The 23983-nt window shown below is 39.4% G+C and overlaps 1 long non-coding RNA gene across 3 annotated transcripts in view; it reads left to right on the top strand.

Moving 5' to 3' along the window:
• The first annotated feature begins 1047 nt into the window (after nt 1–1047).
• LOC125755083 (uncharacterized) overlaps nt 1048–23983 on the top strand; it is a 42189-nt gene continuing 19253 nt past the window's right edge. The window contains exons 1-2 of one of the 3 annotated variants that reach the window (XR_007410624.1): nt 1048–1869; nt 16960–17158. This is a non-coding gene — a long non-coding RNA (uncharacterized LOC125755083). The remainder of the gene's footprint in view (nt 1870–16959; nt 17159–23983) is intronic. The other 2 variants (XR_007410621.1, XR_007410625.1) reach the window with 2 other exon arrangements.

The following is a 23983-nucleotide window of genomic DNA, read 5'->3' on the forward strand; positions in this document are numbered from 1 at the left end:
TTGGGAAATGGGTTCATTTCCATTAAGATATAAATGCAGTAGACCACAGGGTAGATTGTTACGTGAAACTCTGGTCTCTCCAAGGAAAATGCAAGGAACTAAGCTACTGGACATGGGAACTGTAGCAATGTTATGCTAAAGTTTTGCAATAGTCTTCTTCCCTTGGTCACTGTGTCTAAATAAACTAAGACCATGCCAAATACATTCAGCACCTGCTGGGAACTCGTTTCTCCATCTTCTCTTCCTTTTCTGTAGTACATGTGACTGTATTACAGGGAAATCCTTGCTTTCAAAAGCAGTGCTGTGAGAACCCAGAATGCAGGTCCTCCTTGCTCAAGAGCATGACCTCAGTCCTGAGAGTTGCAACCCCACATGAGTCAGACTACTGAGCGGTTGAGTGGGAGGTTTTCAAGCTACACTCCAAGAGCTAGTCACAGGCAGAGCACATGTTGAAAACTACGCCGCTAACTTAGCACAGTTTGTCAGTTTTTTTCTTTTAATCTCCCCCAGTTTCTTCAACTAGGGGTAAGGAATGAGACTCAGAGCAAGTACATTTTTATAGAGATGAGAGCAGAGAGAAACAACCAATGCACAGAGTGTTACCCAAGAGTGCAAGGCTAAGCAAAATATAGTGGTACGTCCTGCAGTCAAGGTGAGCTGGATAAGAACACATAGAAGTGAATGAGAAAAGGATGAGCCATTTGTGTGCAACACCCACCCCAAGTGGTTTCTAAGGAAGGATAAAGAAAGGAAACTGAACCAGGCCCACATGTTGACATTTTATCTCACCTGACAGCTTAAATAAATATGCCCATTCCAAGCCTCTCTTCTTGTCGTCCATGCAACAACCACATGCACTTTGCACAAGTCTAGAAACAGAAGCCAGAGTTTCTGGCCGTTGCTTAAACTTGTCACCTTTCCAAGCTTACCCCAGGGCAGATATCTACTGAGCAGATGGGATGGCGAAATTTCCCAAGGAAGCCTTTGGCTAGAACAACAAACACCCCAGAGGTTGGTTCAAGGTATAAATGCCATGCTAGCATGGAGCTGGTAGGGGGGTAGGCTGGAGGACCTAGCACTCTGCATTTCTCTCTGTGCCAGCTGGTTAAGGAAGAGCACAAAGGAGGCCAAAGCTGTAGGCTGGTCCAACCTTGGTCAGAGACCTTTTTGGATTTAAAGGACTGGAAGAGGGATAGAGAGGATTATAATAGTGAGACTGACCAATTACTTAGGCTGGGTCAGGGATGTAGACTTGGGCAGGCTTGGAAATTCAGTTTTATCAAAGAACACGTGCTGGGTTGGGCCATTATCAATCTTCTGGATGTTGGCTATTTGCCTTTCAGGCAGTCTCCACTCCATCTCACCCTGTGCTGCGCTCCCACAGGCTGGCGGTGTGAACCACATCAACAGAATCCTTGACCCTCTGGCTTTCGGTTGGCGTTGACCATTTGAAGGCATTCGCAGGAGATCACATTGTAGCAAAGAAAGGCAGTCAGGGAGGTGCCTCCCCCAGCTTTCTACCTTCCGGGTGGCTGTGGGTCAGCCACATTGCTCTGTTGAGGGCCCAGCTTGCATGGGGTGCCCTAGTCCATACAGCCCCCCTACCTGTGTTCTAGGAACTGCTTCTTCTTGTGCCTTTAGGAGGACAAGAGGAGGCCTAAGAGTTTCCCCCTATTATTAATGCAGAACACTGCCCTATTCCTGGCAGATTTTCCACACTTCGTAAATCGCAGCTTTATCAAACTCTCCTTAAAACATCTCATCTCATGTGCCGACTCAGAACACTTGTGATATTCAATCAATCTGACATTCAATCAACATCCATCAGCTCATAGTATGGAAATTAAGATGAGAATAACTGTCCCTAAGGTAAGAGTGTATGCTCCCTGTGATTTTATCCTCTGACTTTATTAGTTTGGATTGTTGCAAAGACAACTTTCAAAAGCTCTTAATTTTGTCCTGTGTGCGGTGCTTCAGATTTGAACAAGCTGCCTTCAGATGGATGGTAGTACTGGGTAATAATCTTGTTAAATATGTATAGGTGTTAGTTATGCTGGCTTTTTTTACTCGACTATATGAAAATATAAAACTAACTGTGTTAAAACAGTAAGATATTTAAGCGTCTGCCTTCCACTAACGTCATGATCCTGGGGTCCTGGGATGGAGCCCCACTCTTACTCAGTGGGGACCCTGCCTCTCCCTCTCTCTTTGACTCTCCCACCACTCATGCTCCAGCTCTCCTCTTTCTCTCTCTTTATCAAATAAATAAATAAAATCTTTTTAAATAAATAGTAAGATATTAGGAGTGACTATTAATAGGCTATTGTGCAGTGATTCAGAGTACAGATTTTAAAGGCAGGCAGACAGAGATTCAAATCTACCACCTATTGGCTGTGTGTCCTTTGAAAAGCTACCTAATTTCTCTTAGTCTTGTTTGTTTGCTTTCATTCATGAAATAGTCATAATAACTGTATCTACTCCTTATGGTTGTTGTGAAATAATAAATACACCAAGTACAGCTATAGTGAGCACTTAAAATGGCAGGTATTATTACCATTAGTAAAATGTGTTAAAACGATGATGCACTTGAGGGGCACCTGGGTGGCTCCGTGGCTGAGCATCTGCCTTCAGCTCAGGTCATGATCCCAGGGTCCTGGGATGGAGTTCCACATCACGCTCCCCACAGGGATCCTGCTTCTCCCTCTGCCTGTGTCTCTCCCTCTCTCTGTCTCTCAAGAACAAATAAATAAAAAAAATATATTTTTTTAAATGATGTACTTGAAAGTAAGTTATCTCATCGGGTTTCTATGAAGGTTAAATGAGGGAGTATCTTTAAAGTGCTTAGAACAGTTCCTGGCACATATCTAAAAGCTATATGAATGTTAATTAATACTTAAATAATATTTAAGTGTAAACACCTAGGTATAATTTGATTCCTTTCTCTCTGCCTTTTAATTATTCTCCGTCTCCTCTCAAACCACTTTTGGATTTCCCTCCAGGCTTAAATTGAAAAGAAACTTCTACTTTATCCTGAAATGTCTCTTGGAGTCAAAAACCTTCCCCAGCCCATACATACTTGTTTGAAGTTCTGAGTTTTAAACCTCGGGTCAGCTTAGGGTGAAAAATAATTTCAAGCAAGCTTTTTTGAATATTGAATTCCTCACACTCCTGAATGAGATCTTAGCTATCTTTTCACCTTAGAGGCGTGGCGGGGGGGGCTGTTAGGTTTTCTACGACTCCTTACTGGAGTTTGTTTAATTTGCTGCAGCGGCTCACAGAACTCAGAAAAACAGTTTACTTATAGATTATTGGTTTTTTACAAAGGATATTAAAGGATACAAGTGAACGGCCACATGAAGAGATACATAGGGCAAGGTCTGGAAGGGTTCTGAGCACAGGAGCTTCTTGTCCCCGTGGAGTTTGGGATGCACGGCTATCCAGAACATTGATGAGTTCTTGGGCACCGACCCAGAGGCTCTCCAAAACCCATGCTTCTGGGTTTTTATAGAAGCTTCCTTACGTAGGCAAGATGGATTAAATCATCAGCCATTGGGGATTCAGTCTCCCACTCTTCTCCCCTCCCCAGAGGTCAGGAGTTGAGGCTGAAAGTACCAACCTTCTAATCACCATGGTTGCTTCTCCTGGCAACCAGCCCAAATCCTTAGGGCCTTTCCAAAATCAACTCATTAACATAAACTCAGGTATTATTTAAAAGAGCTTGTTAGGAATAACAAAATATGCCTTGGCCTCTCTTGGGAGCTCTATATGCCTGAAATGAGGACGAAGACCAAATATATGTTTTTTATTATATATCACAGTAGTACATTTCTTTAACCAAGAAGGCCAAAAGGTAACCTCAGTTCAAACCTAGCTGGATCCAGGGGTTTCAAATGATAACACAAGGACTATGGTTTTCACCACCTCTTAGCTCTGCAGGTGGCTGGTTCTGTTGGCTTCAGACAGATTTTCTCCAGGTGACGGGGAAGATGATCACTGGTTATTCCTGGATTATATATCATCCTTCGGGGTAAAGAGAAAAGAGAGAACCTCCTCTCCCTAGCATATCATTCAGTCCATATCAGTTCCTGAAGAGGACCCTGGTGAGGTCACACATCCATTTGTCTATATCCAGGACAGTGGGTGTTCTGATTGTCAGCTGGAGGCATGTGCCCACAATCGTCACATGGTGTGGGGAAAGGGCCTTTCTCAGAAGGAAGGCTTGAGGAGCAGCATAAACCCTGACTCCATTTGGCTGGAACATTTCTCTAAACTCTCCGATGCAAAACTGTTTTAATACCTATAGAGTTAGATGTACATTCAGTTTTGGAAAAGGAGCCCTGTGGGTTTGATGATATCGAGGATGGGTCAGAAGTCACCCTCTCTCCCCGGTCATTCTCAGAACTCTTTGTAGACCGCTGGTTGATGATGATAATCTACCTGGCCATTATGATCTCAATGCGAAAAAAAGTGGAAGGGTCACTCCGTTGCACCACATCCCCAATTTACCCTATCTCCCCAGATAGTCGCTAGAGACACACCTGTGAGACAAAAAAAGAAAGTGTCTTAGCACAGATTAGGTCATGAACAACAGCCACGTTTATTCTTTCATACTCTCAGTTCCCCAATCTGCTTTTTCTTTCCATTGAGGTAAAGCCAAAAAGACAGAATGAAAAGATACCCCCAACATACATTTTTCATTTCTCTGTGACAACTCCATGATGTCTCCTTATTTTTCAGTGAGGGGGTTTTCCTGACATCTGGCTTTTATAATTCATTCACTAGGTAGTTTCAATTTAATGATCAATTTTTAAAAATAACTTTTCTAGGCCCCCTGACATTTCAGCCCTTTAAACAGAACGTAATAGAATTTTCCAAAGGAAAAAAAAAAAAGAATTTTCCAAAGAAATAAATGGTGATTTCTTTATACAACGTCTTACATTCAAACACATTTGCATACACGGTCCACCTGAAAAGCTACAACTAACGATTTTATACATGAGATTCTCATTTTCCTCTTCCCAGAATCCCTGCCCTCCTTGTATCAATATTCTTTCAAAACCTCACATAAAATTATTCCCTCTAGGAAGTCTTCCCTGATTAACCAATCACTTCCAGATCTAATTACATATTTTTTCATCGTATAAACATTAATTGGAGATACAGTTCCTATTAGGTTCACCTTCTCTTATTCATATATGAATTTGAAGTTTCAAGAGTCTTAGGTTGCGAGTATAGATAGACAACTTATGGGCGGGGCTCTTCTCTTCTGTGTTCCTCTAGCCATCCCTACATCCACAAGATTGCTTGAAGCAAAGACAATGGAGGAACTTATTTACTGGTATAGTGAAAAATCCTGGGCCCTGCAAAATGCCAGAGCCAAGGTGAAGTTCCAGCTCTCTCTCTCTTTTTTTTTTCACCTCTCTTATTTACCAGCTGTACAGGGAAAAAGATCAATATATGTAAAAGCTTAATTTTTTTACATGAAAAAGTGATAATAAAGTGTTGAGTGTTTGTGTGATGATTAAATAAGTTATGTATTCGAAAACATTTAAGGATGCTCGTGGATCCTTTAAAAAGTATTTGTTTCCTTAGTGATGTGATTGAAAAAGCTACCGAGTCTGTGAAATGACTTTCTCGTTTGTTGTTGATTTTTGAAATTCTTTTCCAGAAGACAAAATTCCTTGTGCCAAATTAGAAATAAAAATAAAATTGCAAATGATCTTGGAGCAAGTAACAATAAACTTAAATATGTGATAAACACATGGCTACACGTCCTATCTCTGCTCCTTCCCTTACCTGGGATTGACACCGTGAACTGGTCAAAGCAGAATGTCCCACAGAGCCTGGGGTACACCTCGGAGTCCCCAACACAGGACTCTAGACAGACACTAGCAATTGATTGGCGTGTGTCCATTCATGCTAACACATATGTCATTGACACTGGTTACTTTCAGGACAGCAGAATTTGATTTGAGGAAGAGAATAAAGGAACACTCATTGCTCGGTGTAGAGGTAAGAAAGGGCACCAGGGGAGATAAAGGTGCAAGTTCTCTGGCCTGATGTAGTTTCTAAAATGTTACCATTACCCTATTTTTATAATAAATGAGGAAAAAATTTATCCCTGGCGAGTTTATGGTGAAAGATAAAAAATAGATCAAGAATATAGACATTAGTGTGTATGTGCCTACTAGCAAAAATTGCCTAAACCAAAAAGATACAACATATGTCTTACTCAAGCCATTTCATCACTGAGCAACTTGGGATATAATCCTGTAGCTGGCAAATTCTGCTACAGGAAGGCGTGATTTAGGGGAAAAAGGAAAGAGCCATTTTTCTCTCTCAAGGTTTCACAACTGCAAAAATCTTATCCAACCAACCAACCAACCAACCAACCAACCAATCAGTATTTATTGACCTTCCACATGTACAGCACAGGACCAGGCCATACAAATATACATAGATGGATAAGATTCCCCCGTTCTCTGTTTTCTTAATTCTGTATTTGCCTGTTTGGCCTCCATTAATTATAGAGTTAAACCAATGGCCCAAATTGTTCACATCTCCCCTGTGATCTGGCTTAAGTAGACACATAAAAACCGTGTTACAAGCCCTCCAAGCAATCCTGAGGCCATACTCCCAACCACCTCCTTATCTAACTCACACATCAAGCAAATATTTCCTTTGCCTTTAATCAACACAAGGCCAGGTGCCAGACAACCAAGGACAGTCTCTATGCCCCCAAAGCTGACTGGAATTATTCAAACTAATCAGTCAGCTGTTTACCCCGTCCTATTATATCTTTACCCCAGAAGCTCCGATAAACACTATGGCCTATACTTCCCCCCCCTCACTTCTGCTTCTGTCTCCTGACCAAAACTGGTGCTTCTCCACATGGCCCTGTGTGGGTTGGCATGACCTCCTTCCCACAGGAGTTGTAGGTAATAAACACCTTTTGGTGGCATTAAACCTCTCCATATTGCCACTCAGTCACCTTGATAAATTAAGACCCATTTGCAAATCATCTACCCAAAACAACTTCCTCCCCTATCCCTCTCCTTTCTCTGACTCAAAAATCTCCTTCTCTTTGTTCCTTACCTAATCTTTTCTTCGTCATAATTCAGATTTGCTTATAGGCTGATCCATGTTTTTCAGGCCTTCTGAGCCCCCCAGAAATGGATGTGGATTGGTTCTTGGTAGAACTATTTGCCTTTCTTGGCCGTGCCTTGACACACCCCTTGTAGACTTCAGGTTTCCTTTTATTTGCTGTTAGGCACTGCTTCCATTCTCCTTCCTCTTGATAGTCCTCAACAAAAATCTAGAATATCCTCAGGCCGCTGCTCAGTCTTAGAGATACATTTCCACTCTATTTAGTGCCTCGGAGAAGTCATCATGGTTAATGTCTGCACTTTAATGCTCCCTCCTGAGCTATGGTTCATCCAGCTAAGTCATGCTTTAGTGATAATTAGGAAAGAGGTGACCGACATGGGGATTAGAGACGTGGCTTAGTTTGTCTGGGAGATATATTTTTTTTTTTACTGCTAATTTATATGACAAATCTGGGAGGCACTCTTGGCTAGCATAATTTATTTTACTGGGATGAGAGGTTGTGTTTTTCTAACTCTTCAGTTGAGCTTGCTGACCTGTATAAAGTCAGCAAAATCCAATAATATCGTTCAAGCATCCTTGTAAAATCTATGCTAAATACTAGCAATTGAGTTCAAGTAGATACAGTTGGTGTCCTTTGACTATTTAGATTGCAAAGCTGACACAAACATGAAACAGTTTATCATAACACCAGAGAATATGCTCACGTGTTATAATTTATTCATAGTTGCTTTCTCGCTAAAGTCTTAGCAACTAAGCTCTGAGCTCCCCACCTCCTACTAGACCTGCTGAAATACACTAGAATTGCCTGATTCTCAGCCAATAATGGTGAGACTTCCCCAAGTTCAGCACCAGTTTCCCAAGTCTTATGCTTGGTCTTCCAAATGTTTTTACCCTGGACTTCCCTCCTTAGTGACTGGTAGCTTGGTGTTTTGTTTCAATATGAGGTTTCAACTGGCTAGCATGTGTTAAGTAACTTCCTTCTCCACAATGTACTTTAATTGAACCGCTTCTTATTCTTCAGATATCCCGTAAGAGCCCCCTCAATGACATGGAAAGGCCATCTGGTTTTGTGGCACGTAGCTGCATGCATCTCTCCCTGCCTCTAGAGAGCTGTAACCATAGTCTGAGCCCCTCCGTCTTTCCATAATGCCAGTTGGAGCAGATCTTAACAACTTAATCCTGCATTTTTATAGGTCAATTAGCATTTATCTGAGTAATTAACAAGCCCAGTTCCCCACTGTGCTAAACCTCTCAAAATCATACAAAACTGGACCTGTAAATCCTTAATCCCACTTCTACACTCTGGCACAGAGCTTGGTGTCATAGCCACTTTGTGCGGGCTTATCCTTCAGAGCACAATAGGAAAATCATTCTGGACTTCAAGAAGGAAATCTTAAGACAAGAAACAGAGGTAGGCAGAGAGAGGTCATTGGTGCAACCACTAAAGAAAAAACTTCAAGCTGCCAACTTCAGCTCTATAGGGAAATGGAGACTAATGCCAACGACAGATTTCAACTCCATGTCAGCTGAAATCTAACATGTAGTCATTCATTTGAGCTATAGCTTGAATTTATTTCTATGTATTTGTGACTTTGAAAATGCAGTATCAACCATGGTGCTATTTCCCTTAGACTTGGGGCAAAAGAACTTCAGTGGAAGATTGCCAGTTACTGCAGTAACATTTCAGGGAGGGAGGCTGGAAGGAAGAACAATACGTTCCCACATTTGGAGACTTTTTCTCCCCCTTATATCTGATTTTTCTTATTTCTGTATGTAGGGATCTTGCGTGTTAGCCATGTTTAAAAAAAAAAAAAAAAGCTTATTTCTTACTCAGCCATCAACTCACACTTTGAAAAGAGCAAAAGGGCTTTTACTAGTTTGACATTAGCACACTTATTGTACTTTATTTATTGATGGATTACAGAACATTTATATGTGTCTTATCTCCATAGTAAAGTGTAAGCTCAGGGAAAGGCAGCAGCTCTATAGAGCTAGGGGAGCAGTGCCCATGAGACTGTATGCAAATAAGAATTGGCATCACCGCCCTTCCTCCGGGAGGAGATGAGCACTCCTTCATTCTCAAGGTGCTGCAACTGATTTTGGAACTTTGCAAGGGGTGGAAGGAGAGGGGAGAAAACCCAGGCAGGCACCCAGCACACAGAGCTGGATGCAAGGCTCAATCTCATGACCCTGAGATCATGACCCGAGGCGAAACCAAGAGTTGGATGCTTAACCAACTGAGCCACCCAGGCACCCCTAGAATATTTTTGAGGTCCAACCTCCTTGTGGCATGTATCAGTAGTTCAGACTTAAGGCGGAATAATTTTTCACTATATGGATATACCACATCTGTGTATCCATTCATCAGTGATGGATATTTGGATTGTTTCCAGTTTTTAGCCGCTATGAATAAAGCCATCTGAACATCCACATGTAAGTCTTTGTGAGGACTTCATTTGCTTTTTATCAGAAAATAGGTTTCTCAATTTTATCTTGCCTCTATTCTCCATAGCTTTGCAACATTGAAAATATTTTAAAAAACTGTACCACAAGATCCAAAGGTGATGTCCAAAGAAAATAATTTTTTAAAAATTCTTTCTATAGATAATACAATTGGACTAAGAGTAATTGTTCTGAAGGAGATCATATTCATTTGATATATAAACTCAGGTGTATTGGTTATTAAATAGTTCACCTATTTTATAATCTATGTGAATGGTTTAATTATACCACTCCCGTGAATTGACAACAGTTTAGCACAGTAGTTTGCAGATAGTAGCTGCCTAATAAATATTTGCTGATTGATTTAAAAATGCCCTCCGTAGTTCCCCTTGGAAAGTAAAATATCGAAAGCTTTTATTTTTAACAGTATTTTTCCATTTTACACAAAATGTTTTCCACTTTGTATAAACAACCAGGGTCCTCTGAGAGAACAAGACAAGCTATCTGGAGAGCACCAGGTCACGATTATTTATTGGGCAGCCATATTGATCTTCCTTCAGCTCAAGGGGCAAGAGCAATTGCTCTGTAGGCCTGGAGAAGCAGGAAGCATTTTTGTGGGGCCAGTGGGAGCATTTGGTCAGCCAATGCATTATGTCTCCATGAGAAACAGTCACAGGAGGCAAGCTTTCTCTTGGCAAGGGTCTCCCCTGCCCCTTGCTGGCACATTTTCTTAGAAGGTTGACTGGCCTGGATCCAACATTGGCTAACTTCCTCTCACTGGCTCTCTTGCACACTCTTCCAGGCCTGTGTGGTCAGATTTGGGCTGTAAACTCAACAGATTCCAACCACAAGGAAACTAGAACCACTTCGTGGTCCTGCTTGCTGACATTTTAGCTGTCTTACTGGCTCTGGGCAGCCACTAATACATATATGTCTTCGGTCTGTGGGCTCTGGGGTGGCACTTAGTGAAAGCCCATCTTTAATTGGACAAATGAAGGGTCCCCCTCTGGGCTTTCCCAGTGCTGAAGCAAACAGTGCATTAGAAATGCAGTCTGAGTGTCTGCCCACAGCTTGGGTTCTGTGTGCCTCTTCCCCGGGAGCACCGCCAAGGGCCGGACAATGACAGGGTCTTTTGGACAGGTTCTCCCGCCTAAGCAGGCAGCAGGCACTTTCCCCCTTTCACGTGATCATCAATTGTTTCTGTTTTAATTTCCAAAGCACCTTCATACGCCTAGGCACTCAGCACAGGTTTTAGAACTTAACAGAAAATGTATTTAAATGGTTGTAATTCTTTCCCACAACGAAATATTAAGTTTCATTTTAGTAGATAGCAATTAAAAATTCAATATACTCAACATTTTGTCTCATTACTTGTTTATCTCCCTTTAAAAAATAAAAAGGAAAAAAAATGGATCTTATCAACTCTATTCTTATAATGTAATTGTCTCTCCTTTTCCTTTATTTGAATTTTTGGCTCACCCACTGCAGATCACAACTAGGCCCAGAGCTTTTTCCTTCTGGGAGGAATATTTCACCTTCCTCCCAGTTATGCTCTGTCCCACTCCTGCAGCCGTGTCATCCAAGTGGAGCTTTCCTGGTCTGACTCTCACCCAGGAATGGACAATGACCCACTTTGGCCAATCAGAGCCCTTTCCTGAAACTTTCCCAACTGAAACTGAAGGGGAAGAGGACTAGTTGCTCTTTGATCAACACAATCTTTTTTTTTTGTTGTTTTTTTTGTTTTTTTTTTTTTTGATCAACACAATCTTATATTTGCTTAAGCAACTCCCAGTTGGATATTGTCACTTGCAACCAAAACCCTTGACTTACATACATACTCTTCCTACAATCTTGGCCGGTCTCACTGTCCTAGAACTTTATTACTGACGTTTAATTAGCAAATTAAAACAAAACAAAACACGTGCCATGATACTTTTGCTTTGTACTATTTCCCTTTTATAACCTAAGGATTTTTTTTTTAATTTTATGTATTTATTCATGAGAGACACACAGAGAGAGGCAGAGACATATGCAGAGGGAAAAGCAGGCTCCATGCAGGGAGCCTGATATGAGACTGGATCCCAGGACCCCAGGATCACACCCTGGGCCGAAGTCAGGTGCTCAACCATTGAGCCACCCAGGCGTCCCAAACTAAGGATTTTTTAAATGGCTCTAAGGTTAACAAGAGGAAAGAGACAAAGATAGGAAGGTGCTTAGAAACTACATCACTATGGAACATCACAGACAATTGAGTGTTCAACTAGAAAAGAAATCCAAACAGCCTCTGGGGAAGGCGTGGTGGAAGTCAAGCTATTTGCAATTATTTGAAAAGCTGATATATGAAGAAAGAAGTCAAGCTGTCTGTCATTTTGCAGAGGAATTAATTTCCAGGGGTGGAATTAGCAGAGTCCCATTTCTGTTCTTTGTAAAGAGAAAATACATTCTAATAACCAAAGTGTACCTCAAACAAGCAAGCCTCCCTTAAAAAGTAAGATTCCCAGACGCTTAGAGGTTAACATTTAAAGACTCCTGGGTGATGGGGATTACCTCAGATTCTCTTTAATTTTTCAGAGTCTGTGGTGTTGAAGTGGAGATGGAATAGTAGGAGGGAGAGGTCAGGAGCTTAGGGATGTTGACATCACATCTGCCTGCGATGAGAATCAGGCTCCATCTGAGATAGGAACTGATCCTTATGCATATCCTGCCAACCTGAGTGACCGGTTGTCAACTTCCCTAACTTCGTTAGTTAAAATTATCTAAGTGGTGGCTGGGGAATCCTGTCCCTCTCAGTTTTCTAATGGACAAAATGGGGAACTTGGACTAGCTTAGAAGTCTCCAGATCTTCCTACTAGAGATCATAGGGGAAGGACCGAGAGGAAATCCCAAAAGATGGAGAGCTGAGGAAGTACGACCTCCAGTATTGTTATGGGAGTCAGGTTCTTGAACCCGAAATGAGGCCAGACCTCAAAATCAAAGGCACAGAGGTTACAGGTGAAGCTGAAAGAAGACACAGCAACAACACATAGTACTTAGGCTGGCCTCCTCCAACAATGGGGAGGGCCCTGCTTGTATAAAGTTCCTGTTCTGGTCCCCACTCGGGTCCAATTTGCTAATGAGGGAAAGAAAAAAAAATGTTTCATCCTGGTTGGTTGTTGGTTGGTAGGGTCTTGCCCTGATTGGTTGATATTGGCAACTCAAGCAACTCATTGGTGCTCTTTGGAGCCGGGTTTTCTGTTTTAAATCTGGTTTGTAGAGCAGACCTGTCTTGGTTCTGCTGTTAAGGGAAGCAGTTTAAAAATAGTAGCCAACAGAAAGTGCCCCAGGTGCACTGTTTTTTTCTCTTGGGTTTTTGTTCCCATAGACCCTCACCGTCTCAGTATTCCACATGCTTTCTAGTTTTCTCTAACCATTGGGATTGCCTTACAGCTGGAGAAACGCACAGAGTGAAAAGAATGGTGGAGAATGGGGGGATATGTGCAGGAATGGTAACATGATTTCCGTGGACCTGTGCAAAATGAAAATGCAGGGCTCCTTGTTCAAAATCACAAGAATTTCAAGACAGCAGAGGTAGAGCATGAAATCAAGCGCAGGTCCTTTTTCTTTTTCTTTTTCTTTTTTTAATTTTTTATTCATGAGAGGCACACAGAGAGAGGCAGAGACACAGGCAGAGGGAGAAGCAGGCTCCATGCAGGGAGCCCGAGGTGGTACTTGATCCCAGGAGCTTGGTATCATGACCTGAGCCGAAGGCAGATGCTCAACCGCTGAGCCACCCAGGGGCCCCAAGTGCAAGTCCTTTTAAGCGTAGGACCCTACGTAACTGTATAGATCCTATGCCCTGAAACCAGCCCTGAATATATAACGCCCTGTATCACGTGGACACATAAAAACAATAGATTTGAGGGTTTTTGTGTAGTTAATTTCAAAACTCTCATTTGGCTATAATAGAGGATACTTCAATCAAAAAATCAATTTGAAGCTCTACTGATCATCTATAGACTAAAAAAACTTTATAATTCTCTAAGTAAACAATAGAAGAAACAAATAAATGCCCAACAAATTTCTCTGAATTCCCTAAAATTGGAATGATTGTGGGTTTGGTTTATAATGAAAATCTGCTCCCAAAGAGGCCTGCCAACTAAGGCGATTTGCCTGCATTGTTTAAACACATATTTTATCTCCATTTGTCTTTATTCAGAATCAAATGCATCCATTTATCCTCTCTTCTGGGATTGGTGTCAATGAATTATTTGTCTTTTATTCTTCAGTAAGCAACTACTTATCACACCTTAAGTACTTAAACGGCCCTACATTGTACTAAGTATTTTAAGTACTGGGACCCAGTCCACAGCTAAGGATGGCTGGTGAGGTGGGGTGAACAGTCACATAAAGGAAGGGAATATCATGAACCGAGACATGAAGGTTAAAATCCTTTTTTTATTATTTTTAAAAGATTTTGTTTATTCATGAGACACAGAGAGAGAGAGAGGCAGAGACATAGGCAGAGGGAGAAGCAGGCTCCTTATGGGAGCCGGATACCGGATGCCATCCCAGGACCCCAGGATCACCACCTGAGCCAAAGGCAGATGTTCAAGCACTGAGCCACCCAGATGCCTGAAGGTCAAAATCTTAAACTGGTCACTCAGTGACCTTTGCAAGCTGTTGGCGGTGGGGCTTTGGAGTGGCCAGAGCTGTTGATCCTATGCTGAGATGCCTCAAAACTTTATTTTAAAATGTCTGGATCCCAGTGAAGCCCTACTAAACCCAAGTTACGGGGAGATTTGGAGAAAACTGGCGTCGATGGGCTTCATTGTTTATAAAATCAAGAGTGCTGGTAAAAAAAAAAAATAAAGCATTGAAAGCTTAGAATCCTGAGAAGCTGATGGTGAGTAATAACCAGTTTTACTTTGCACATCAGGTAGACCATCAGCCTGGCTATAAATTTAAGCAAGCTATGTCAGATGGAAACGTAAACCATTGCTGTACACTTGTATAGGTACTGTTGCCTTCATGGCATGAATAAAATCACCTGAAGATGAAAAAACAATCTTAAGTTGGCTGGAGAATCCAGTGTGGCTGGAGTATAGGAGGGAGGAATATAGAAAGGAAGCTTGGAGCTTCCTGTAGCTCCAATAGTAGAAGGCCTGTGATACCAAAGGAATTTGTCATTGATCCTATGAGCCAGAAGGAATCTTCCGCTAGAGAAGTGGTAAGAGCTGCCGCTTTAGGAATTTGTTAGTCACACCTGGCACTAATAAGTGGTAGCTATTATTATGTAATAGTTTAACAAGTATTTAGAAGAAGTAACAACAGGGTGCCTGGGTGACTCAGAGGTTGAGCATCTGCCTTTGGCTCTGGTCATGATCACAGGGTCCAGGGATCCCACAATGGGCTTCCCTTAGGGAGCCTACTTCTCTCTCTATGTCTCTGCCTCTCTCTGTGTGTCTCTCATGAATAAATAAATAAAATATTTAGAAGGAAGGAAAGAAAGAAAGAAGGAAAGAAAGAAATAAAGAAAGAAAGAAAGAAAGAAAGAAAGAAAGAAAGAAGAAAGAAAGAAAGAATAACCACAAATAATGTACACCAATGTAATTTCCAAGAAAGAAAGAAGAAAGAAAGAATAACCACAAATAATGTACACCAATGTAATTTCCCCAGAGTCTTCCCAATATAGTGGATTACCAGCTATCATGGTGTCTCCATTATTTAAGTCTTTCAATTCTCAGTGGTTCTCCATGTGGAGGCCTTGCACATCATTCATTAAATTTATCCCCAAGGATCTTTCTTAATACTGTTATAAATAATACTCGAACAAATTATTTCCAGTTGTTTGTTGCTATATATAGACATTCAATAGATTTCTTTTATGTTGAAATGTATCCTGTGACTTTGCTAAATTCACTTATTTCTATAAATTTTGGGTTTTTTGGGTAGATTTTTAGAATCATTTGCCATGTATACTATCATGTTGTCTATGAATAAAGTACTTTTATGTCTTCCTTTATAATCTCCAAGTCTTCCCTTTCTTTTTAAAATTTCTTTTCCACATCTTTTTTACTGGCTAATACTAATAGTATTGTAAGAGCAGCCATCCTTGCTAGTTTCCAGTCTGGAAGAAGCTTTCAGTCCTTTGCCATTAAGTATGATGCTAGCTGTAGGTTTTTATAGATGCCCCTCATCAGACTTAGGATGTTCCCTTCTCTTTCTAGATTGCTGAGAGTTTTAGTTGGATTTTGTCAAATTCTTTTGCTGCATCTATTGAGCTAATCTTATGATTCTCTCCTTTATTTTTCTAATGTGGTAAACTATATTGATCAATGTGTATTATTGAACCAACTTAGCATTCCTATAGACAACCTACTTAGTCATGATGTATTATCCTTATGTATTGCTGGATTCAGTGTGCTAACATTTTATTCAATGTTTTTTTCCTCTTATAACTGCGAAGCTTACTTATTTGTCATTTCCTTTCGTCATAATGTCATTTTGCCATCAGAGCAATTCTGGCCTCATAAAATAAGTTGGAAAGTGTGCAAAATGGATATTATCTCTTGTTTAAATGTTTAGGCCCCTTGATGTTGTCTTATAATGAAACACAAGGCTCTGTTCATTTTTTTCCACTGTTTTTTTTTTTCTCTTTGTGACCCCCACCTCAACCTTCTGTCTCTGTTTCCTGCATCTTTTCTTTTTCCTTCTTATGCTATAGTTTGGAGATAACTCCCACGTAGAAAGCTGTAGTGACTATAGAGCCCACCTAATGTGTTTTTAATCTTTAAAGAGCATATCCCTCCTATTCCTCTTGTCTAAAGCTTTAAAAGTGCTGCTTCGTGTATTTTGTTCAGTCTTACCAATGTTCACAATATATAAATGAATTTGATATCTATACGTCATCATAATCAAAACCACAAGTCCAATATTACTATGTTTTTATTTTATTTTATTTTATTTTTTTACTATGTTTTTAAAGCTTGCCGTTTACTGAGCATTTGTGTGGGAGAATAAACATTTTGCATGCCATTCCTCATGTAGCTGTCACACAGCTCTCTATGGCATATACTATAGTGTTAAAGATGAGTAAATGAGACTCGAAGAGATTAAGTAAATTTTCTAAGGTCACGGAGTTTTTAGGTGGCATATTTAAAATTTGAATCTATCTCTACCAGATTAAAAAATCTAAACTCTTAACTATTACTTAATTGGGTCATCCTATAAAGATTAAATTGATTTACATTTGAAAAACACTAAGACCTATGATTCATTGAATCAGTAAAGCAGACCTATTCAAATTTCTAGTAAAGCATATTTCTAGTACTGTGGAGTAGCTGGCCAGTCGTTTGCCCGTTTGATTTCACTCAATTTTCCATTTTTCTCTTTGCTGCTCATTATCACAAGAAACCACCTCTTTCTTGCCAGGTTTCCTTCCCCTCTGGATTCAAGGAATAATAAAGAAACTTCTTCAGAATGGAAGCAAGTGACCCCAAGCAGTAATTAAAATCCATTCGATAAAAACAAAGAGCACAAGTAAAGATAATTATGTAATTTTAAAAGACAACATAAATGCCTCTGTGTTCTTTCTTCTCTTACCTGATTTCACAAGCAATTGTATAAACTGGTATGTATAAAATTGTATGGTTGGGCTTATCGCATATGGAAATACAATATAATTGACAGTAACAGCACAAAGGAGGTGGGTGGGAGCAAAGCTGTATTATAGTAAGAAAATGACACCAATTGGTATCCTGATCCACAGAAATAAATGAAGATCAGAAATAGGAGATAAGGTTACTACAACAAACTGTATGAATGTATCACTGATCTCTTTTGCCAGCTTTTAAAATAGACGTAAAATTATATAAAGTAATAATTATATCAATGTATTGTTTAGTTTGTAATAATTATAAATATAATACGTATAACAATAATAGCCAAAAAGGAAGAAGGAATAGTCATACAGGAGTAAGTTTTTTTGGTTGTTGTTTTGCTTTTAAGAGTAAGTTTTTTTTACTAGAATTAAGTTAATAAAGTTAGTTCCAATAAGTTATGATATATATGGTAAGCCCTAGAGCAGTTATCAAAAAAATAACTCAAAGCGATATAATAAAAAAATTAAAAGAACCAAAATGTTAAAAAAAAAAGAACCAAAATGTTAAACTAAAATATATTCACTGAATGTAAAAGAATACAGTAAAAGAAGAACAGTGGAACAAAAAGATATGAGCCATATAAAGGACAAAAAGTAAAATAGCAGATGCAAATCCAACTATATCAATAATAACACTAAACTTGAATAGAATTAAATAAACCAATGAAAAGACAGAGATTGTCAGACTGGATAAATAAAAAAATATGCAACTATATGCATCTACAGGACAGATACTTGAGACTCAGTGACAAAAATAGGTTGAAAGTATAAGGATGGAAAAATATATATCATTCAAACTGAAACCATAAGAAAGCTAGAGTGGCTATACTAATATCAGGCAAAATAAAATTTAAAAGAAAAAAAAAGTGTTACTAGAGATAAAGAGGAACATTTTATAATGGTGAAAGCTCAATCAATCATGAAAAATATGATAATTATAATCAAATGTGCACCTGAGAACAGATCCTCAAAATACATGAACCAAAACCTGAAGAACTAAAAGGAAAAATAAATGTTTCAATAGGAATAGTTGGATACTTCACCACCCGCTGTCCATTGCAGATAAAACAGATAGTTTGAAGATCAATGAGAAAATAGAAGACTTGAGCAATCCTATCAACCAAACATCCTAACAGACATAAAACAGTCTACGCAAAATAGCAGAAGGCACATTCTTCTCAAAATATATGAAACATACTCCAGAAAAGCCTATATGTGAAGACATAAAATGAAACTCAACAAATTTGAAAGCATTGAAATAATCATCATATAGTGTACTTTCTCTGACCACAGTAGAATGGAGTTAGAAACCAATAACAAAGAAATTTGGGAAATTCACAAATGTATAGAAATTAAACTATGTGCTCCAAGTAATTAATGGCTCAAAGAAGAGATCAAAGAGAAATTAGAAAATGCCTTGAGATGAATGAAAACAAAAACACAACGTTGCAAAATTTAGGGGATGCAGCTAAAGCAGTGCTTAGAAGAAAATTTATGGAGGCAAATACCTGTACAGATTCAACACAAACCCTATCATACTTCTAACTAGCTTCTTTGCAGAAATTGAGAAGCTCAACCTATAATTCATATGCAAATGAATATGATAAGCAAGTAATTAACCATTGGGTGAACATTACATAAAAAGAAGCACAGTGGTTCTTGGGATACATAACAAGGGCCAGGGTAGGGCAGAAAAGTGCTAGCTCCAAAGTGTTTACCTGAAGAGTAAATTCCCAGATCTCACTGGCATTATGTCAAGGCCAATTCACCTTTTTGCTGAGTCTCTCCACAGGTGAGAAGCACACGGGGCCAGTCAGACTGTTTCTAAATAGAGCCCTGCTCACCAAAGTCACATTCTCACCCAAGTTCAGTGTGAAAGGAAATGGAGAAGTGGACCCTCTCCCAGAATGCTGTTAGAACTTAAACAGGGAGGGGCCCCTGGGTGGCTCAATTGGTTAAGCTTCCAGCTCTTGATCTCAGCTCAGGTCTTGATATCAGGGTTATGAGTTCCTCCCACAATTGGGCTCCATGCTGGGTATGGAGCCTACTTAAAAAAACAAAAACAAAACAAAAAAGAAATATATATTTGGTGTTCATCCCTATTGCTGACACGTAACGCCCCAAACCCTTGGAATGTCCTAAGCAATAAGAAAAATGGGAGAATCTTTTTTTTATAGTGTTTGGTCTTTTGTCCTTGGGTCCTGAAATAGCTCTAGAGTCATAATGATTACAAGAGTGTCTTATTACTATTCATAACAAATCCCTTTCAGTCATGCCTCTAGCTCATGAGTTCAATCACCAATGGTCAATGTTCTCTTCAATCATGCCCATGTAATGAAGCACCCATAAAAATGCCAAAAGGACAGAGTTCAGAGAGCTTTTGGGTTGGTGACCATGTAAAGGTGCTGGAAGGGTGGCATGGTCAGAGAGAGCACAGAAACTCCATGCCTTTCCCCCCCCATACCTTGCCTTATACAAACTCTTTCATCTGGCTGTTCATCTGTGTCTCTTTTATAATAAACTGGTAAATGTCAGTAAATGTTTCTTTTTGAGTTCTGTGAGCTGCTCTAGCAAATCCCAAGGAGGGGGTGTGAGAATCTGTGACCTGTAGCCAGAAGCACAGATAACAACTGGGCTTTGTGATTGCCATCTGAAGGTGGGACAGTCTTGTAGCACTGAACCCTGGACCTATAGTATCTGATGCTAATTCCAGGTAGACAGTGTCAGAACTGAGTTAATTGCTTGGTGTTGGAAAAAAGCAGTGGAATAAGAGAAAAGCCTCCTTGGAAGCCCAATGATGACTTCCTGAAGACCTGTTTAAAAGGTGTCTCAATCAGGGCCCCTACATGACATAGTCTATTGAGTGTCTGACTCTTGGCGTCAGCTTGGGTCATGATCTTAGGGTCGTGAGATTGAGCCCCATGTTAGGCTTCAAGGTCAGTAAAGAGTCTGGTAAAGTTTCTCTCTCCCTTTCCCTCTGTCCCTCCCTGTACTAACTTGATGCTCTCTCACTCTCTCTCTCTCTCTCTCTCTCTCCCTAATAAGTAAATAAATCTTTTAAAAAATAAAATAAAATAAAATAAAATAAAATAATAAAATAAATAAAAGCTATCTTTACTATTTAATATATAGGGTACAGCTAGTATAACAAGAATCTAATGTGTGACTTAACCAAGTATAAATTTTATGGATAGAAGGTTTCTCTCTTAGTTAACAGTTCAAATAATCCACGGCTGAGAAAGGAGGGAACTCAAGTTCCTTCCATCTTCTTGCTCTGTGATTTTTAGATTTGTCCACAAGATCAAAGAAGACTCATCTTGACCACATTCCAAACCTTAGGAAGGGAGACAGAGACGAAGAGGGCACACTCCTTTCTTTTTAAAGGCATAAGAAAGCAGTGGCATGTGTCATTTTTGTTTATATCCTTATGGTCTGAACCTAATTTCAGGGCCATATCAAGGAAAAGTAGAACATGCAATCTTCAGTTGGACAACCAAGGGCCCAGTTTAAATGGCTGTTACCAAGGCAAGAATGGGAGAATTGATGCTGGAAGGACAACCACAGTGTCTACACTACTGTTAGTGGACCTAGTTGTTAGAAAGTTCTACGATCATTGAACTGAACCTGCCTCCTTGACACTCACCCATTGGTCTTACATCTGCCCCTGGAGTCAAGCAGCATTTATTTATGATCTCATTTTCTATGTGATAGCTTTGCACATATCTGCAGACAACTGTAATTTCCCCCTAAAACATTTCTAGGCTAATGTTCTCAATTTCCTTCTTTATTTTTCATATGGCATGTTCTTCAGATTCTCATGATCTTGTCCAATATATTCTGTACACTCTCTCATGGAATTCATTATGGAGTGTGAAAATAGAGCTATCATCTTTCTTTTTCTGGAGAGTACATTTCAATTAATATAGCCCTAGATTGTGTTTTAACGACTGAATTCTTCTACTGACACATGTGGAGTTTGGGATCAGTGAAAGAACACAACTCTCTTTCCCTCAGATATAGGTCAAGTTAGGTCCCTATCTTATAGTCATGCAATTGACGTTATGAACTTCATGTACGAACTGTATATTTATCCTTATTACTTTTCATCTTATTACTTTTAGCCTAAGTTCCTACAAGGTCAATAGGATTTCATCTCCTAGTCTATTATTACCTATAACTTTTAGCATAAATTTTTTTAAAAAAAATTAAGCAAGTTAAAAAATGAAAACAATTATTAACTCTAGGAAAAATACAAAAGGTTGTACAACAAATGACACAATAATGGTACACTACTCTTAATTCCTAGTAGTATACTCTCAGTATCTCAGTATCATCTGCTAGTATACTTACTCTCAGTATACTATTATAATGAATAGTAATGAATGTTATTTATGCAGCTATAATAATATAAATACTGAACACAAATTAGCAGAAGTTGAAATGAAAAATAATGCAAGAGATGAAAAGAGAGGAGTATAGGAGCATGAAATCCTCAACTTCTAAAGTAGAAGAATAGATATTACTTAAATTTGTAAACCAAGATATAATAGTCTAAGTATAAAATTATTTATAAACACAGAAATAAATCCCAGAAGAAATAGCTTATAATTTGAAAGTAAATGCATCTAAAATGTGGGGCTGTGGACAGGAGGCATGCAGACAGGGGGCAGCAGCCTTTTCTTCTTTCCATTCAGGACCATTTGGTTTGCTTTTTCTTTCTTTCTTTCTTTCTTTCTTTCTTTCTTTCTTTCTTTCTTTCTTTCTCTCTCTCTCTCTCTCTCTTTTTTTTTCTGTGTGCATTTATTACTTTGTTAAAAATAAACATTAATTAAAAAAAGAAATAGTTTAAGCTGCTCAGTAAGCTACCATCTAGGAATCTATTAATTACGTTTTATGTGTCATTATCTAACATTTTAGAACAGGAAGGGGAAAGATGCCATTTTCTACACACTATAACACTGCATTTGGTATGGAGTTATCACTTGTGTCAGGGAGATAAATTTAATCACCTCTTTGGTGTCCTATTGTTATGAAGTGACAAAGTTAATGCAATTTGCTCAGTACTCTTGTTCCATTATTAATGTGTCACTCAGAATAAGACTCTAATTTTGTGCAATGACTTAATTTTTGTTCTAGTTTTTGAAATCATCATTTCTGCCAGTTTACTTCCAAAAAAATCAGAAATTTGAATGAGAAGTAGTTCAGATCCAATTCCCTAAATGGTTTTAGCTCAAAGGAAAAAAAAAACAAACTTTTCTTGGTGAGGAAATTTACTTTCATTTATTTCTCCTAAAAATAATATTTTTTTCTAAAAATAATATTTTAGATTATAAACCCACGTGGTAGAAAACTTAGTGATCACCTAGTCACACCCTTCATGTGTCACCTATGTAAACTGAGGCAATGAGAAAAGTCATAATTATATCAGTATCATAGTGATGCTAAAAGGAGCCCATTTTTTCAATGACCCAATTTTCTGACTACCTATTCTATTTCCGTGCTTTGGATTTTGGCCTAGGTTGTAAGAGAGCCTGGATCCTGTCTTTGGTTTGCCCCAAATGTTATATGCTAATTAGTATTCATTATTTAGCAGATATTTACTTGGCTTCTATAGTGTGTGAAAGACAGTAGATTAACTAGTAAACCTAATTCAATCTTTTGAGAAGGAACATGGGGATTTATATAAGATTCGGGACTCTGCATTCTTGTTGACCTTTGCAGAGTGTTCAAACACTTCATGCACCCAGATGGATTGAGGTGTTTACAGGAGTTTGTATCAGGCCTCCAGCCCCTGAGGAAGAAGACAATTCCCCAGAACAATAGACAATTGCCCCACAGATGAACTCCGATTTGTTCAAAGCAGGGTTGCTGCAGCTAATGTGGGAAGAGTAGATTTTCACAAGAAGTACCAGACACCAAAGGTAAAAATGTATGCCCTTGGGATCTTTGTAGCTCTCTTTGTGTGCATGCAAATAAGCAGGGCCAACTGCCTGATGTGAAACGTCTCTGAGTTATTACAGTATGGAGTGGCAGTAGGGGGTCAAAATGATCATGTGGACTGTGATGTATTGAATGATGTGGAAAAGATAAAGTAACTCCTGTTCAGATGACTTTCTCTTTGCTGTAACTACTGTGATACTGGGGAAGCATCATGGAAAGAACACATGCTTTGGGACCAGACCAACCTGGGCTCAAATCCCACCTTCACACCTTAACCCAGAGGACACTGCACAGATCCCTTAAGGGCTGGCTCTGAGCTTCTCTTCTATGAGACAGTGATACTGCCCACCTAAGGTGTGTATGAAAAGCTTCTGACACACAACAGGCAGCCATTTAATGGGAGCTCTTAAAGTTATGTCTGTGGAACTCTAGCAGGATTCAATATAAAACCTGCAGGCTGGGAAAAGTGTCATCAAGATTTCTTGAAAAAAAAAAATGTTTTTCTGAGGAAATGCTCATTTTCCTAACTCTGCTGGTAAGCTCTTGTTCCTAAGCAACTTGCAGACTCAGCCCAGGTTAATGACACAGGTCTCTGAGTTGTCATTGCCAGTAAGAGATCATGCCCCAGTTTATCACCCATCCCCAGAGTTCTATCAACTAGACAAGTGAACACACCCATGAGCTGGGGAATAAGAGGGGGTCAACACTCTTTCTGCCTGTGAAGTACTTTCTGATGGTCTCTAACTGGTATTAACCCTAAATCAGATCAGTGTACAGCATGAGTTAGTTAGTTCATACAGGCTGCATTCCACCCTTACCATGGGATGGAGAAACAGTGGTCAAGAGACAGGAAGG

The sequence above is a fragment of the Canis lupus genome, chromosome 5 (genome assembly GCF_003254725.2).
Source record: "Canis lupus dingo isolate Sandy chromosome 5, ASM325472v2, whole genome shotgun sequence".
Classification (NCBI taxonomy): domain Eukaryota; kingdom Metazoa; phylum Chordata; class Mammalia; order Carnivora; family Canidae; genus Canis; species Canis lupus.